Source organism: Falco peregrinus, chromosome 9 (assembly GCF_023634155.1).
Source record: "Falco peregrinus isolate bFalPer1 chromosome 9, bFalPer1.pri, whole genome shotgun sequence".
In the NCBI taxonomy this organism is placed as follows: Eukaryota; Metazoa; Chordata; class Aves; order Falconiformes; family Falconidae; genus Falco; species Falco peregrinus.
The window spans coordinates 2,055,256-2,074,750 of record NC_073729.1 but is presented as its reverse complement, the minus strand read 5'-3'; the positions used below and the strand labels follow the sequence as shown (position 1 = coordinate 2,074,750).

The 19,495-nt window shown below is 40.7% G+C and overlaps 1 protein-coding gene across 3 annotated transcripts in view; it reads left to right on the top strand.

The window, feature by feature from the left end:
• KCNQ1 (potassium voltage-gated channel subfamily Q member 1) overlaps positions 1–19,495 on the top strand; it is a 363,211-nt gene that overhangs the window by 117,595 nt on the left and 226,121 nt on the right. The gene's annotated exons all lie outside the window — the stretch shown is intronic.

The window sequence follows — 19,495 nt, the reverse complement described above, 5'->3', positions numbered from 1 at the left end:
TACTTGTATTTCTGAGGTACAAAACATGCAGAAATGCCTGCTGCCAATTTTCAGGGCTTCTTCCTACATGGTATAAATAGCAGAAAGGCAGGAATGTACCTTTTTATAGCCACTTCAGAAGGGCATTTAAAAAAAAAATAGATTTGGGGGGAGTCTTCCCTGCCCCCAAACAAAAGGACTTGCATTTTCAGCTGAATCACCTAAACGTACATATATTTGTAGGCAGAGGATTTAGAATGCTTGTATTCTGGAAGGTTTCTTAGTGGTACAAGCAGGAGGAGGAAGTCATAAATTTCTTCAAGCTTTAGACAAGAATAACAGAGCAGCAAAACCAGATCTAGAAGTTTCCTGTGTAGCTTTTTTTTAAACTTTAATTTACCACAATGTTGCGGGCTTTCTTTAAGTGAAATAAGCTTTGCTGCTAGGAGTTATCATAATCCTTTTTGGATTTGGGAATGATTAAGTTATTTCTCATTGTGACCTTCATTGACACATTTCAAATAATAAGATGCTCCATCACTTTTAAGTCCAACTTGTGTAGCAGATGAGATTTGGGGTTTTTCTATGAGGATATAGGTAATACTTACCAGCTGAAGAACATTACCAAATTAACACTCTAGTCTGCTAGTAACTTACATATTTCTCCTTTACTTCCTTAATTTTGGGTTGTAACCTTTGTTGAAATCTCCCCAGATTGCTCTAGGTCACGAGTGATGGGATGATAGAAAATGTGTCCCCATATACAGCTCAAATTGAGTCTCTGTTAAGGTGGGAGAAGGTGGAAGTCACTTCTTTTAAGACTTTGGATTTAGATGCAAAACTGGATAAAATATTAATTGAAATGTCTCTTTGATGCATGAGTTCCCAAATGCTGCAGAGCCTGAGAATTGTTCACTTAGAAGTGTATTTATTTTGTACGCAGTTTATTAAAAGGGCTGAAACCCTACCAGATCAGCCTACAGATATAAGGGTTGGGCAAAAAGTTCGTGAAAACCCTGCATTTTGTACTGTCAGATGGAGCATTGACATTCAGGTAACAGATATTCCCAAATATTTTGAAATGAAAAATATTCTAACATTTGTTTTACTGTTGAGCTGTGCGTTCTGCTCGCATTTGAGGCGGTTGCAGAGCAAGTTGCCGTGCACGGGTTACCTGTGCTGCCAGACGCTGCCGAGCAGTCAATTACCATGAATTATTCAGGCAAATACTGCTTTTTCATTGTTCATTTCAAAGTCCAAGGGAACAAATATTTATGAGCTGGCTACACATGTTAGTAGTAGGACCTGCGTGTTAGACGTGGGCATAGAATTAAGGATCAGATTTAGAACTGTGCGACAGTTACACCTCTGTGTGCGAAGACTCGTACTAGTTTTCTGTATAAGAAAAGTGGTTAGTCATTTCAGGTCTGTGTCTCTGTGCAGTTTAATTCAGGCTCGAAAGCTCTGCTGTGCCTGAGAGAATCTAGGGTGAAGTATTTTGTTCTGATGTGCCCAGTTGTGGAGCATTTTATTTCCTTAAAGCCATCATATATACAGTATAACCGCTGCAGATTGGTTGATAAGGGAATAAGCAACCATATGTAAGTCAGCACCAGCTATGAAACGATGTTAGTATGGAAAAGTCAAATTAAGTGCAAATATCTCTAGTTTCAGGTCTTAAAAGCAATTCATGCTCTGTCACAGGAACAGAAGCATGAAGACTGATTCAGAAGTGGAAGCATAACAAGAACCACTTTATCTGAGAATCCTTGGGTGTGGGATTCATGGAACCTTTTCCTGGTCGGTTCCGATCGCAACATATGAATTAGCTTATCCTTAAACCACAGAAAGGTGACTCCAGAGTAAACATTAATTTCTGATTGGGTTACAAATTTGTAAGTAAATACTACACAGTTTACTGGAGATATGCAACTGGAAGTGCCTTCTGCCTGACGACATGAAAAAATATTTCCTTTTGACAGGTAGTGTAAATCTGGCAGAAGTGTGGGGTACCTACTGTGTTACTGACAGGCAAATGCTTGGCATCGTTGTGGCTTAAGAAAAAGAAGTTTGTTTCCTCGCTTGCTTGAAAGAGGGGAAAGGTCATGGAAAGAAAATGCCATCTTTCAGCCCTCCCGACAAAGGGCTTTAGGCTTCTAGGCCTGAAGTCCCTCTAAACTGAATTTCAGTGCTCTGCTTGTTTGTGCAGAAATTATTCTGTTTTTGTAAATGTAGGTGCATATTCTCGCTGTATTTAATAGACTGGTTTTGTGACTAATAATAAAAACGCAGCTGTGTGGTTTTTTTGCAGGATATACTTCTGGCTGTATTTTAAATCTGTTTTGAAATCAGTATTGTACTAAATGTAGCCCTATTTCTGTGGAATTCAAAGTGGGAAATCTTTCATGTGAAAAGATTACTGTACCAGTTAATCATTTTCACTACCACTTTGAGGAAACAATAAAATAACAGAAACACCTTAAGACCTGATATTCAAACAGGAAGGTGATTTAAATTTCATAGAAAAAACAGAATTGCAGCAGAGCCATGCGGAAATAGAGAATAAGACAGGAGCACATGGAAGAGTGACTGCACTTTTCCTTCTGTGTGAGAAGTCTTATAAGCAGAAGATGCAGATTCAAGCAGAGCAATCTGTGTAATTAGCTGTTATGGATCTCACCTATAGAATGAACTGTAGCGGTTTGAAGAATGCAGTACACCGTGTGTTGTTTTGAGATAAGACTTGGCTCTTCAATGGTTTGTTTAATGATTGTTGTGGTCTGCTCTGTTGTAAAAGTGAAATAGGAAACTAGGCTGCAGCAATACCACACCTCTCCTTTGGACTTCTCAGTGTTTCCCTTCTCTAATCAGTGCATTCCCATACTGTCTCCTGTCCCCTGTTTCACTTCGTTGGGTCTTTTCTTCTGTTTGCATTTTAAAGCAGTGGAAAAATCGACGCTACTTGTAGCTGAGCCTCAGCTACCAAGAAGTTCTTGCCCTGTTATAATTGTATAATCTCATCACCTTTTTAAACTTTACATTTGGCATTAGCTGAAGCAGCAAAACAAGTTGACTGAGCTAAGCATACCAGTGGGAGGGAGAGGGAGAAGTGGGTGGAATTGAGCTGAAAAAAGGAGTGAAGAAAATCACGAAGAACTCTAATACATCTTTATGTAAATATTTCTCAGCTCTTTAAAGAAGTTTAAAAAGAGCTCTGCATTCTCTGTGAAACTTTCAGAAATGCTGCTGAATCAAAAATAAGCTTGTGCCTGTTATTTCTATCGTTTCTTCTTCTTGGGATTCAGCAGCTCATTAGACAGTTATTTGTTTAATCAGTTCTGGTGTATAAATGTTGGGTATTTCTGCCTCTTAATGAGAGAATTTTTTTATGGAAATACCGTCTCTGAATGTGTTGTAAACCTACTGCAGAATTGAAACATAAATCAAAGATCTTCTCTGGATACTGCATTTAAGCTCTTTTTACATACGTATAGTAGCTTGATTTTTCACAAAGTTCAAAGAAACCGAAGATCCCTCTTGAACAAGTCATGCCTAGTGCTATTGCCTTGAGTATCACACCAAATGAGTACTCACTGTCATAAGACTGTGTGAACCAATATACTCTTTAAGTATGGAAATTGCTGGCAAAATTCTTGATCTTTAAATTGTGAGTATGGTATTACTTCCACCTTTCTGTCTATTTTTTTTCTGAAAGTATTACCGTGGATCCAGCTGACTTCAGGGAATGTATTTCTTGCTGCAAGCAGTTGCTAACCTTGCACATTTGTGTTCCTGTTACTGTCTGTATGGTCAAAATAACAATAATTCTTGATGGTTTAGTGACTCTTCCCCACATGTTTCATGTACGTCTTTGTCAGGGTGATGAAAATACATTTCATTAGTTAAGGACCGGTTTATTAGTATACATCTCAAATAATTTTTCAGTGGAGGCTTTCTTGCAATGGCATACTGCTGTGATCTTTGATTTAATACCATAGGTTTACACTAAAACTAAAAGAAGCATTAGATTAAAAGCAAAAAGCACTTTATTTTTGTTGTGAAGTGTATTTCCATCCTGAAAAAAATTCTGTATCATGACATCAGCTTTGTCTTCTGTCCTGTCTCTGTCAGCGTCTCAGGTGTGGCAGAGAGCCTTTTAGGCATTACATTAGGAGTCAATGGGGGGCTCCAATGGGGGAGGTGTTCTTAAAAATAAACCTTTCCTTACTGAACAGCAGGAGAGATGGAATAATTAAGCAAAGAGACTTAGTGGGTTTTAATAATTTCCAGATTAAGCGGAAATGATAACAGATGGATCTTTCTGAATGATTGAAATGAATGCTTTTGAACACTTTGAAATGTAATTGAAATAATTAAAATAAAGTATGCTGATAAACGGCGAGTGCAGTGTCCATGGTGCTGCAGTTACCACTGGCTTTTCTTGGAAACAGTATTTTCTTTCTCTTTCTTTAAGATTTTAAAGTGTTCTGTGTTTTAATTACCAGCATATAATCTTTTGGCGTGAGATATAACTGCATTGCCTAGAACAAACAGTGCTGAATGTGTTTTATAACTGTCTCCTTTCTGTTGGATTATCAGTGAGTGGAATCCTTATTTGCTTTGATTTGCTAGCTGATATTGTAAAAGATTCCTGCTTTTATCTTCCTCTTCTGTACCAAAATGGCCCTCTGAAGTCTGAGCAAATATTTCTTTTTCACTCTTGAGTGGCCAGATGTAACGGCTGACTTCTGCTGTCACAAGAATTCTTCTCTGAAACACCGCTAACAATATTTAAACCATGACATGCATAGGGTCCGTTTTATCATTAATGACAGGGCATGTTAGAAGAATAGCAGCTATAGCAACAGTATGTAAGAACATGCTTGAGTTAAGACCAGAGCTTAATGCTCAAACCTCGCTGGTTACTGTTAAGTGCTGTTATTTCAGTCAGTTACTTAATATGCAACAGGAAAGTCTTCCGTACTTGCTGTACGCTGGGCAGCATCCCTTTTTCCTTCGGCATGTTTCAGTTTGAAAATCAAACTCCCTTAGGAATGCTGCTCACAATCTCTGCTGATTTAATAGTTTGCTAAAAAAAGGGGAGGACTATTTCCCAGAGTTATTCCCGTTGGTATAGAAGAGCATGGTTGTGTCCTGTGCTTGCATTATAAATTGACCATAGAAATCAACCCTAGAACTCTGGCTGTATCAGGACTCTCTTTTTTCTCATCTATTCAGTTGCTTTGAATCCATTTGAAGATTCAATCTGTCCCTAAAGCTGGTTTAATGTGCAATCAGGGAAGTTCCTTTTTCAGAAGGGAACTCCAGAATGGTGGTAGTGATTCCAGTGTCGTCATCCCACTCTGGTCTCTCGCTGAAAGTTGCATGGGAGGGATAAAGATCTGTGGCAATCCAGCCCTAAATATGGCTGGACCCTGAAGCAGGCAGTGACCCAGCGCAGTATAGTCATCAACAAGGACTCAAAGCATCTCTGATTTCAGTTAAGAAATTACCAGTTTGCTAGGTAGTCCCAGTTTTAGGGGGCTGCAAAGCTTGTCTGCAGCTGAAGACCTCAGTGGTTGTAGGAGAGCGGGACGTAAGCACACTTCCTCTTAAATGTTGAAAGGCAAATGAGTACTTTAGGGTGTTCATCATATTTTATAAGGACTTTATTTCTGGCTTGTGGGTATTGATACCAGCTGGAAGCACTGCCAAAATAGCTGTGGCATTCCCACTGTAGCAGTGAGCAACGGTACCAGTGTCATGCCTGCTCATGTGCAGCTGCCCAGACTCCAAGTCACTGTAAAACCTTCCCTGCACCTGGAGCACTGTAGCACTGTGGTGCTGAGGCAAATCTGATACCTTCTTTCCAGCTGCTATTGCATCCGTCTGTACAGATCTAGTCTGTCAGGCTACACCTAGACTGGAAGCTGTTTGAGTTGGGAGCTGTTATTGTCCTCTGTGTGTGTAATATCAAATAGGTGGGATCCCAGCACACAAACCGTTTCTGCGTTGTGCATCCCGTGCCTGCTACAGAATTGGGTAAAGTTGACTGACTGTGTTTTCCATGATACAGGCAGTTATTTATAATCTTTGGTTTTGTAGATGGATTACCTGAGATGTGCTGAGGACTTGGGCAGACCTTCATGGTGTCTTATTTCACCCTCAACACCAGCAACTGAGCTGCTTCTGACTGCAAAAAGTGATGTGGCTAACAGCTGTCCCATGTGCTTACTTGTTTCTTTTATCTTTAGGGAGAAGTTCTTGTGTACTGTGGTGGGTGGTTGCTTTTTTCATAGATTAGAGTGTGTAGTTTACATCTATAGATCTGAAGACCAGAAGGGATAATTAGATCATCTCCTTTGATCTTGTAAAAGACAGGCTGTAGCGCTCCGTTGAGTTGAATGGAGCACTGCTGTGCTGTGTTCTTAATGTTAGCAAAAACACGATAAAAGAATTGTATTTCACAAATTAGAGAATGAAAGATGAAAAATTCAGGCAGGAACCTAGGGTCTGCAATTTCATCTCCTTTTATTTTAACTTTCTAGCTATTTACTTATTGGAGAGGGAAGTGCTATCCTATATTGGTGCTGCTATTTGCCGGAAGGTACTGCTGGGCAAATGTGTTCTGTGTGAGGGGCTGCAAGTCTTTATGAAATAATACTCTCATGATCTGTTCTCCCTTAGCACAAATTGTCACTGATATATTAAGTACACCATAAAAATTAGTATTTGGCTGTTTTATGTTACTGACACAGTATAAAAGTAATGTGTTGACTTTTCCTAGTGTACAAACTGTCTAGGCAGAAGCTGAGATAGCTTAGCTATTTCTTTTGTGTTGCAGATGAACGTTGCATTCCTCGGTCTCCAAGTGCTGGTTTACATCTTGATTGATGTTAAGTAATTAAAGGAGGCTCCAGCTGCTTAGTGATTCAGAAGTACAGGGCTCTTATGCTGTAAAAACAACAAGTGACTCCCCACTTACTAACTTATCATTGTTTACTTTGGGGACCATACAGAATAATAAGTGCAAAACCTTTTTTGGGGGGGACACACCCACCCACACCCCCACACCCCCAGTAAAAATGTCCCCCTTTTATCTAGCATTTTAAAAAGTGAAATTTATGATCATCTTGAGTTAACTCCAGAATTAAAATTCAAAGCATAAGTAAACACGTTCTTTCTGTTATGAGTGAGGATGGAGAACTGCTTTACTTTTTGTTTAGATGTGATGGATATACCCAAAGAAGTTAAAAACTTGAGTAGTTTATAATGTGCGCACTTCTTTTGTTGGGAGTTACTTTATCCAATATATGGGATATAATTTTTGTTTAATGGTTTATTTATTATATGAAAAATAAAGTTTTCCGCTAATGCGGTAAAAAAGTCCTCATTATGAGGTTGTAAAATGTAATACTTTTAAATAGCAATCAAGTTAGTGTACTCCAAAATCTATGGGCAGCATTATGCCCACACAAGCTACATATACTGTGCTAAATCAGAGTAGCAAACAGACCTGGATTTGGCATCACGGCTTTCCAGCAGGAGTCGGTCTGGTATCAGTACAGGGTTGTAGGGATGTCTGTCAGGGTCAGTATGTGCCAACCAAGAGACATAGTCAACCTCTCAGATGTATTCCACGTGCAGGTACAAACTAATAAATGAACATTTTCAGTACAACTATACTTCTAAAATTGGTCAAAATGTTAGCACTTGAAAATGTGTTTTTTTCATTGGTGTAACGATGGCTGTGGATGTGTGTGTAGTTGCAGATATCTGCGCCTGCGGGGCAGAGCTGGAAACCAACGCAGCATAACAAGCGGATAGTGTGTGTGATGTATTTTTGACCTAATCGTCTAATTCCAGGCTCAACTATCAAATCCAGGCATGGAACATTATGGTATTAAAAGCCAATAGCACGTGTGACCCAAGGGACCTTTGTATTTTAATACTTGAATAACATTTAATTTCTAGTAAGTTCTTGAGAGAGCATCTTTTGTAGTAAAGTGCGTAACATTTGAAAAACGGAAATCAACAGCTGGTTTAAATATTGCTGAACAGTGTAACAGGACAGCAGTGCTGAAGGAAAATAGGTTTTTGTAATAGTATTAACACACAGGAAAACAATTCTAAAAGGTGTAAATGGTTTAGTTTACCTGCTGTAATACTGTACTTGTTCAGGATGGCATGCTGTCCCTTCTGTGGGTAAAACTGATCTGAAAATTGCTCGAACATATTATCAATATGAGTTGATTTTTCCTGTTAATTCCACAGTGTTTCACAAAGGCAAATATTGCAGTTGCAGGTTTTGTCACAAGGAAATGCTGCTCCCAGTATGACCAGGACCCAGTTCAGAATTAATGTAGTTTTTTCCCTCTTCCTGCACTTCTCCAGAAATCCTTTTACAGCACTGGCACATTTCTTCTGCATCTGCTGTTTCTGATACTATTGATGATTTTTTTCCGAACTTAACAACGTGGTCAAGTATGTTTAACACCCGACTGATGTAGCAAAGCTTACGGCAATGGAAGGATCTGTTCGAAGCGTTTGCCAAATCCAAGGCAGAGCTGTAAAGCAGGGAGCTCTGCACATCATCGGGGATGCTGAATGCATGAAGTGCAGCCCAGCGTGCTTGGCCTTGGGCTCTTGCCCTGGACACAGAGCCCATGGGAGGGCATGGAGCTGGTGACTAAAACTGACTTTCTTCGTGTGACTGCAAGGGCTGAAAATAGTTGTGATTTCCCTCAGTGTCTCAGGGACTTTCTGTCATTCCCATGTGTAGAACTCTATGTTTTGTTTTATGCTGCAGGAAGCTCAAGTGGGAAAAGCTAGGGCATTTTCATTGTGTTGTAGACAAAACACCTTAAATACCTCGCCGTAGTGGTCAGCCTGTCGGCGAACAAAAACTAAGCGTCTGACCTGTTGCTGATGGTTGTGTGTTGGTCTGTTTTTCTCAGGTTCCTGTGTCACACCACATGGGTGGTTACCGCGTGCCTCCTGGGATAAGAGCAGCTGCCTGCAGACGCTGTGCGGTTAGTTACAACCACACGCAGCCATTGCTGTGTCCTGTTACTGCTCTGCCTCGGGCTTTCCCAAAGAAAACTGATGTGTTTGCTTTGGGTTTCCCCCTTTTTCTCCACACCCATAAATATAATGTCAAAAGCGAAATGGAAAGCGGTAGCTCGTTGTTGGTCTGTCTTCATGTCCTCTCGATCAGGGCCCTGCAGCCAGCTCCCCCCTCCTGTGCAGCCAGGTGTCCCGGGTACAGAAATGTCACCCCTCCCGAGGAGGGGACTTCCTGGGGGTGGGGGGGCTCCCAGGGGCTTGGTCTTTTAGGAATGTTGGGCGCGTATGAATTAGAGCCTTGAAAATAAAGGCAGGGAATGTCCAGTGTGAAACAGCGTCCTGCAGAGAGCCGAGGCAAGCAGAGCACGCAATGCTCTGTGCGTGATGCTCAGTTTGCCAGGGGCTGTCCGGCTGTGTTCTGCAGGGGCGAGGGCTTTTTGGAAGGATGGCACTTTTGGGCAGGCCAGATCCATAACACAGGCCGTGTGTGAATGGAAAATACAGGGGGATGCCAGACATGTTTTGTGGTCACTACTAAAGTTTAATTTTCACTCAGGAATATGAAGGGCAGTGACCAGAGAGCTGTATCTGGTGAGATCTTGCATTGGGAAATTACTTCTCTATATCTGACATAAGATCACGTCAACAAAACATTTGACATACAGGCAATGAAACTTGTTTGAATTATCCTCACGATTATTTTGGATTTTTTCCTGTAGTGCAGCTATTACTCTGGAAAGCAGTTGAAGCTTTGTAGCTTCCCCCCTCCCCCTTCAAGTCGGTACCTATTTATGTACTGGCCAGAATGGGAGAACAGATCATAGACAACAAAGTCATATCAGGACTGCTGAAACTTTGACCCCCATATGTATGGGATCTGTTTTGTGTTGTTTTTTATTAAAAGCAAACAAAAAATTGTGATCAGCTTTGTAGTTTTTTTTAAAGGGTATTATTTTATTATAGAAATAAGTCTAGTATTTAAAAATTATGTCCTCATTTTTATTGGATGAGAGAACCCCAAAATATCACAACATTCCTTAATACTGTATAAAGAAAAGTATTAATCGATTTCCAGGGCAACCAGTTTATATTCCCATTTGCCATACAGGCGTTCTCCAGGCGAGTTAGCCTCCGTTCATGGACTGCGGAGCCCTACATTGCTTGTTTGAAAAACATTCTGCCCCAAGAGCGGGATCCAGAAGTGCTTGAACTGAGCATAACTCTTCTCAAGTTGGAGATGTGGCGTGGTGGACTTCACAGGCATTAGGCAGCGGTGAACGGCTTAAGAATCCTCACAATCCATTATTTTGAAGTGGTTTTTAATGCAAAATGGAAGCTCGTCTTGGGCTGTCCCGCAGATGGTGAGACGCACAGGGCAGCACCCGAGCGGGGCGGGAGCTCAGTTTTCCTTTTGATAGGGACATGAGCTGGCAGCGGTGCTTAGCTGGCCACCAGAAACCAAAGAAACAAGGTCTGCATGAAGCGTTCATTGTTCACCCAGGTCTGCAAGTCAGGGGCCAAATCCCCTCCTTTGTGCAATGTGAAGTGTTCGAGAGCTTTGGTTGGGAGCACAGGGAGGTTGCAGAGGTGAGGTGCGTCCTGTTCTTCTCCTGTCCTACCTGAAGTCTAGGATGCTGAGCTGCCACACGCGTGTGCTTTCGTGTCTTGGTTTCCAGAAACCCCACTCTGGATTTGGAGTCCTGCTGTGGTGGGCAGTACGCATGCAAACGACAAAAATGGGTCATGACTGGAGATGTGCCGTACCTGTTCCTCCTGAAAAGGGACTGACAAAGCTTGGCTTGAAAGAACTGCTCTATCTTAGCACAGTCTTGAGGAAAATCTGGCAAACTGGGATTGATAGACTGCGTCACGGGCGGCTGTTCTGCTGTAGCCAGCTGTTTTTAGAAAACAATCACAATGATTTTGTGAAATTCTGGTTCAACAGCACAAACATTAATTTCTGCTCGCTCTTCTCTTTCCACCATGTACTCTTAACTGTTTTTCAAACCGTGCAACATGTAACGGTTCTTGTTATTACCTATTCCATAGAATAAGTAATGCAGGGGAAATAGGAAGTCAGGTGCATAACTAAACAGGTATTATAAAACTTCATCCATGCTCTAGCTGTGATAGGTACACTAAGAAGTTTAAATACCAGTCATCGTTGCTCTTGTTGTTTAACTACTTGGTACCTCACAGAGTTTAGGCTCTGTGAGAAACGCCTTTGTTTAGAAGGAAAGGTAAAGGTCTGCGCGTGTGCTTTGTCCTGGAGGATCTGCACTGTGCTGGGGGTGTCTGTGGAGCCAGAGTACGCGGAAAGTACTAGACGAGAAATAGCTGTCTTTGAGGCCTAAAATGGCTGCTGGAATAATAAATAATGGAGGCATGCAACCACAGTCTATTTGTTCTTCAGTGAATTTAGTAGTGTTCTCAGTCCATCTGCTTTTTATTTTAGAAACCTAATCCAGTCCTGTCTATGTAAAATTTTCAGATACTAATTTGGAATGCATTCTTATCCACACCCTTTGCTACACTCTAGAATGCTGATATTTTGGTGGGGGTGGTGTTAGGGGGAAAAAAAGGCTCTTTGCAGCTTTCCGCTTCTTGTTTGGCTTTTTTTGGCCACCCACAGGGGGGGGCACCTGCCAGGGCTTCGGGGGTGCTTCCCACTCTGCAGCGCTCGGGCGTTCTGTAAGTGTGTGCGAGGGCTCACCCATTCATCATTATTACATCTTAATGTAGGTCTCAGGTTTGCTAAATTATGTTAAATCACTTCCATATTGAAACACATGAATAATTTAAAATCACTGTGTGCTGCAAACAGCAGGATCAGATTATTAGATCACTTAATTGTTTCTGTCTTTTTGTCTGAAGGTTTTTGGCCTTTTACAGTAAAATTATGAACTGGCAGTGTAGACGACAGGCCTTGTGGCACTACCGTCAGTGGCGTATTTGAGACACGGTACATCTAGGAACGCTTTTTTTCTGAAGGAAGTACAGTTTCTCAAAAGGGAGTTCAACGTAAATCATACCTAATGGAGCTGTAGTCGTCGTATCTCAGTTCCCCTGAGAGGAGAATGAATTATTAGAAATATTTGGATGGCAGGAGTCTGTCATTTATTAATGACTCTTTTTTTATGCATGCAAGGTGTCCCTGTGTCAGAAAGAACTGGAAGGGCGGGCGGAGGAGAAAGGGAGGAAAGGATAAAAGCAAGGCAAGAGTCTGAAGTTTGGCAATATTCACAACTGAATTGCAAGCCTTTGAGTTCAGTTCCTCTCCGATTAAGCAGGGCATTTGTGTAGAATGCAGACCATAGGAAACATGCAGTAAGGAGATGAGATGGATAGCTCTCCGGAGGTACACGCGGTGGACAAAACATTCAAAGTGCACGTGGCAGTAGGGACAGATCTAGCACAGACTGGAAAAATAGAAAGATAGAGTTTTGATAGTAGGACAGCAAAATGAATTGGAAAGCTGTGCCTTAACTACTGGCTTACCCTTGTCCCACCTGTACTTCCTCTGGTCAGCTCACTGAAAGGCTAAAGCATTGCAAATGCCTAAATGAATTTTGGGGGAGAGGACTGGAGAGGAAGGGGACAAGTCTTGGAGATGCTGTGGTAAAGCAGATGGGTTGTGGGAGACAGAGAGAGGAGGAAAGAGTAATTGAAGGATGCAAGCTTCAGTGAACAGGAAGGATAGTCGTATCAGCAGTGACAGGAGGAAATGAGCTCAGGATATGGGAGAAAAGTTGGCTGATCTTGGTGATACCGTGGGGCACATTTATGCTTGGAATGTGATGCCTTTTATTCTGTTGGCATTAGTGTATTTCAGAGACTCAGACTATTAAAGTTGGCTTGATGGCTTTGTGTTTTCCAGGTATTAAATTTGTGATGCTGCGTTCTAGACACATCGGTACTTGGTAGTACTCTAGGAACTGTGCCGTTGCGGGTGTATATTTAGAAGCAGCAACTTCCAGGAAATTAACTTTGTCATTTTTTTCCTTCTGCATTTGTATCCAAAAGCTTCCTGATACAGGACTGTGAGATCTGCTGTGAATAATACCGATCTTTTAGAATATGCTGCTTGTTTCCATCAGTTCTTATCTGCTTAGTTTTAATTCTTCTCTTTTTCCCCTCCATGTTTCCCTTTCCAAGATTCAGTGGAACACCTTGGCCCAGCATTTCTCCCCATGCCAGTGCTTTGTCCTGCCTCCAGACTTCTATGTACAGAAGACATTGGAGTTCTGCAGATAGGAAATTATTTTTTTCTTTCCTGTTCAGCTTGCCTATCATGATTCCTAACTAGTGTGTGTGCTTACGCAGAGCATGTGTCAGTGGGATGGAGAGGTGGCTGGTTCCTTAGAAGAAAGGACGGGAGCCCCTGATGGTTCCATGAACCTTAGAGAGCACCAAAGGAAAACTGAAGGGGAGACCCGTGCAGGCTGGTAGTTTGGATAACAATTCCTGTGACAGTGCTTTTTGATTGAGCTTTGCCAAAACCCGATAGATGGGTGAAATGGGTAAAAATGAGGTATCGTCTGTGGCTGTATTGTGGCCTGGGTTTTGAGGGGGATTGCTGCTTTTCAAAAATCGTCTTCCTTGGCTAGTGGGCCTCTCTTTTTTATTTATTTATTTGTTTGTTTATTTAAATTTCCTTTACCCTAGTCATAAAGAAAGGCAACAATTCTGCCCTTAGTTCTTGATGGCCACCACCTAATCTAGCTCTGCCTGCCTGCCATCTGCCAGCATCATCGACAGGCTCTTACTGACATGCACTCTCTTGGCTAAAAAAAACCCACCAAAAACAGGGGGCAGGCAAAAAAAGCATAAAGATCTGTCCATATTTCCTTGTTGGCAGCACTCTTCTGCGTGGCCTGAGTCCAGAGCCTTGTTTGGCACTTCACAGGTCCCACACAGGTTACTGATGTCTGCATAAACCCCGCATACCCCTCTTGCCCCCTTATGCTAAAGCACAGTTCATAACATTTCATAACACACTGGAAGTAATTTCTAAGTTTTCAAATACATGCATAGTGTGTTAATATGTAAATTATGCAGGGGACCAAATTCTCATTAGAAAAATACTACAGCCTTTATGAGTCCGTCAGAACTTGCAAACGGAATGTATTCAGCAAAGGTGGTGTTTTGTTTGAGCAAATATTTTCAAATGCAACCATATGTCCTGTATATGTCTGTGTGCCCACTTGAACCTCTGATGTCCTTGGTGAATTTTCCTCTTGTAGTGTACCACGTTGCACATGTAGGCTTCTGTCTTCAGAGCTACTAGTGGATTATGCTGTATGTCTAACTTGGTGAAGTTAGCTAACGAACTTGCTATATGATTTCATATAATTAATTCTATAACTGGCCTGTAAGGAAAAAAAGGGATTATGCAAAGGGAACAGCCTTTGAGAGAGAAACAGCTTTTTCCGTTGTTGTTGTTGTTGTTAATAAACCTGTCAGTGATTTAGGACTGTATCACTTGGGAAATATTCATTGCTGTTTTCCAAATTGCTTTCTATCATTCATACCTTACATTTGAGCTTGCCATAGTTTCAAGAAGTGTAGAGCTTTAGTTTCATACTCAAGAAATTAGTTCATTTTTTCTAGATCTTTTTTTTTTTTTTTTTTTCATGTTAAGAAAAGAGAAACAAGTTAGAGATGTGAGAAATCCCCCTGCTAAAGGAAGGGGTTCTGCTTTGGCACAAGGGGGCAGTCATGTTATATATGAAATTAGAGTTACTCAACCATAGGTTAATAGTCAACTGGATGACAAAATTACTGTTGTAGGGTGGCATGAGTGCAGTCTTACATTTCAGCAGGATTCACTGATGCTCCAAGTAGAATGGTTACCAGAATTTTAGGGAAGATTTATTTGTGAACATTTTTAACGAAAAAAAGAAAAAAAAGAAAAAAAAAAAGGTCTGTGTGTATATGATAAACTCTTTTGTTCTTAAAGTTTAAAATACATACATACATACATATATATATATATATATATGATAATGTAAGTGTTAGACGAAATGACTGCAGTACTTTCCACACTTGTTACCTACAGACGTATCTCTCAAGTGTTAGTATCAACTCAGGGCTGGGGAACAAGAGGAAACGTAAACATTATATATCATTTAAAACCTCTGGATACAGAGGATTTTAGTTGGAAAGTGGTCTTGGTTTAAAGATCGTTGATTCTTTGAGAGGGATTGAATAGGAGATATCTCCAAATTTGTTTTGGATGGGACATAGCATAGCGCTCGAGAAGCCTTATTTCCCTCTTTCGCATCCCTGCTCATCACATTCCTGGAAAGGCCAGTCGGGTGATGTTCCATACAATTAGTGAAAACTCAGTACAATTCCTGTGTTCAGTGCTTGTTGGGAAGCATTAAAATGTAAAGTTGGCAGACAGTGGTGGTGTTTTACCTGGGTCATGGTCCTCCCCCCATTTTGGTTTGGTTTGGTTTGAAAGATCCAACTATTCTCAACATGAAAGTGAATCTGCTTGATTTACCTTGCAGGTAAGGTTGCACGAGCACAGAGTTCTAGAACTCAGGCTTATTTGTAATCTTTTTTTGAAGAAAAAAATAATCTGTGGTTACATGATAAACTGTTTTAAAGTGATTGTAATCCTAATCTATTACAGCACATCATGAGTGAGTCTTGCAGCACAGGTCTCAAACATAGCCTTGCATACAGATTTCAGACATAGGTCCATAGTTAGAATAGGTCTCAGGAGAATGCAGGGAGGAAAAATAGTTAACAGCTTCACATGGTATCTAACTCTAATATTGGAGCCTGTTTCCTATTAAAAGAGATCACATTTGTAAAAGCTGATAGACCTGATCGTTAGTTGCATTAGTATTCTGCTGCTGAACAAGGCTACCTCTAGCATTCTGTCCCTTAGCATGTCAGATATCCTGGTTTCTGGAAACTATTGATAGAAGGAGGAAAAGCCCTTGCAAGATGAGACAAAATGTTATAAATAGGGCTGGAATCACTGAGCTTTCAACTAGAAGTAAACAGAGTGTGACTCAGACGGGTGATGATCTTAAAGTTTATGTTGCCATCTCCAAGCGTGTCTCGCTGGGGGTCATTATTGCAGAATGTGAGCTTTTACTTGGAAAGCTTACAGTACTTTGGAAGTTGGATTTTTTTTAAAATGGTTTATTTATCATGGCTGATAGCATCTTGTTATATATATTTTTGGAGCTGAGTATTAACTTCATTATGTATGGCATACTTTGCTGTCATGAAAGAAAAAAAAAAGATTCACATGATTTCTCCTTCATGAGTTTCCTGATTGTAACCTCCTTAGCCAGGAAAGATTTACAAGAAAAAAATACACAGATGTGCATGCACTGCTGCATAAGGTTTGGGGTTTTTTTCCCCAAGGATGCAAGGCCAATGTGATCCTGTTCTCTGCGTGTCAGCTGTCCCCAGTCCCCAGACAGCTTTTGACGTGTTTGCTCTTATCTTAATTTCATAGGAGTTCATTCTAAATTATATTGAATTCCACGAGATAAGCAGTTATGTAGGAGAGGATGAAGAAGGAGAGCTCACGGGTGGCTCCTCCGTTGAAGTGAAAGGTTTTTAGTCTGTGTCCAGTCTTACTGTTAGACGAGGCACTGTCCACACAGGGAGCCACAAGAAAGTGAGTTTTGGAAATTCTCCTGTGCACACAACTGTTTTCTTCTGTTAGAGAGAGGGTGAGATGATACCTAAGCTTGAAGGTGGGAAATGCCTATAATTTACCGAAGTGAAGCCCTGCAGTGATACGTGTGTACCCCAGACGAGCAGTGAAGATTGCGGTGACAGGCTGGTTTCTCAGCTATCTTTGCCTTTCTGGTAGCAAGCCAGTATCGTTACAGCTGTTAAACGGCTGACACTGGGTGACAACCTCTGCCTCCCCCCCCCTAATTTTTCAGTTGTTCTTGACAGGTAGGTTCAGATTGATTTCATATGACATTTTGATGGATTTTTTTGATTCAGGGAATGAATATTTTACACTCACTCAAAGCCTAAGTAGTGAGAATACACTAACCTTGAACTAGGTATTTTCACTTCCAGCATCTATGTGCTCCCAATGTGAAATTGTCTTTCATAGTCCACATTACAGTGGGAAAAGTAGATCTTACAGCTCTGTTTGGGGCAGATGGGGAGAAAGATACTGCAGCAGTTCTTTGACAACGAAAGGCTTAGAGTATCAGTCAAAGTAATTAATTTTTCTGACTGCAGTGTTTTTACTTATGTCCATGAAAGGACAGTACAAGCAAGGTGTACATGCCAAAAATAGCCATATTTTCTGGTTGGGCTTGAAGAATTTTCATTTTCTTGAAATTACAACTCATGAGGATTGTGTAGGTGTCCATCATTGACTTTTCTCCAATACTTCTTCCTCTGAGCTGTTACATTTTAACCCTGGGTTTGATGCATTCATGAGAGGGAAAGTGCTGCTGTGTTATGGGCACGGAAAGTAAGCTATGGAGCGTACTAATTACTCTTCGTTAATTAAAAGTCAGAAAATATGTTCTCATGGGCTTTTCTATGAGATTGTTAAAGTACAGTTTCTTTATCAAATGGAAATAAAGTTAAAGGTTTGTTCATCAGCTTGTCACGGGAGTTGGCAAATCCATGGATAAATCGGTGGCTGGATTCCTTTGTCCTTTTGTCCCTCCTTTTCACTGGAAAGACAAAGTATATAATTTCATAATCTGTCTCGTGGATTTAAATCATTTAAAACATACCTTTTTCTCTTGTAAATCTTTGCCATAGGATAAAAGTTGTCAATATCTGAAGGGTGAAATTCAAAGTGGTAGCATGTATATTTTCGGAAGTTCAGTTTTAACTTTGGGCAGAGGCTCATTTATAATCCCTGTTGGACAATGCGTTTGTTCTCTTCGACAGTTGAATAAGGGGAAAAGACATGTTGAAAAATGTGTTCCTGTCCTCTTTTTCTGTGTGCTTTTCTCTACATCTGTGCTTAGCAGAACCCCTCAGGGTATCCTGGATTGTATTTACCAGGAAGAAAGAATACCTGACTAGACTAGCATTACTCCTCATGATTATGGTGTCATCAATTAACTTACATGACTCAAAAGTGAAGCTTGCCAGTCATTTTAAAGCTTTGGATAATGAAACTCAGGAAGTTTGTTCCTACGGCAAATTTCTTCAACCTTTGTTTAAAATAGTATAAAATAACTTCCTTTAATTGTGGAAATATACTGTTGGCAAAAGGCAAGGGCAAACTATAACTTTAAACCTTAGAAAACATGAGTCCATCATATCTGACAGGTTAGAACTGGTTCCTCCACACATCCAATAGTAGACAAATAGCAACAGTGTAATAATTAAACCTTAATCCTTGTAGTCATAAGCTATTATAAGTAATTGCAACTATTATGATTCTATTGCAGCTTATGAGTTTTGCTTTTCTTATCTTTCCGAGTGGGATTTTCTCCCCCCCCGCCCCTAAAGAAGGGGAAATGCCTCAGTGCTTTTGAAGGCCTGGTAGGACAGCCTGACAGTTATGTAAGCAGCTGTCTGCAGAAATTCATTAAATGTCTGATTGTGCACAGCCGTGTCTGACCCTTGGCGCTCATGCTGAGCCTTCCCCCCGCCCTCTCATCTCTGGTTGATATTGTGGATATTCATTTACAGGGATGCAGACTTCACTCTCACAGTAAAGTATGCCATGATCCCTTTAAATTTATAGGCAGGGGTTCACAGTTTTATGCGAAATACACAAGGAATTTGTCTCTGAATGGTGTGGCTTCTCGGAAGCATGAATTGAGCCCTGTACACATACTCATTTCTTACTACTTTTCTGTTTGTTTTGAGGCTCTTCCATTTTTTTGGTGATCTTTTAAGATATCCAAAAAGTGGGGGCTTTTTTAATGTCCCCCTGTACTTGATTCTATTTTTTAAAGTACCAGTATTTACTGGCCTACTGTGCACCCCATGATGTCAATGAGGGAATCATCAGCAAGTCTAACATTCAAGGAAAGTGTAGATTTTTTAGTATTTCAAGGGGTGCTCAACAACTTGTGTATTTTGAATTTGTGACTTGTGCTTTTTCTGTTCTGTGTTCTATAACTTTCTCCATCTCCTGTATTCAGAGTTTTAATTTTTCAGCATCATAGTTCCACTTAGTTTTCTTCTTTAATGAAATTTCATCGATTCTAAAATGGACCTCATGTGTTTCTTAGCTCTGCCTACCTGATGGTGCCATTTACAGCCAAAAGAGTCTGAAGATCAGTGTAGGATTCCTTCTGGCTTCTATTAAGATTGTGAACCATTTGTTTTTGTAGGTTTTTTTCCCCACTTGTTGAAGCTGAGAGGTGGCAGGGCTAAACCATGCCAAGACTGAAGCCACTGGACTTGGCAGGGTTAGTCAACAACCAGAAGATATGCTAGAGCATTGTTTTGGGAGACATTTCCTTAGACAGGTATGGTG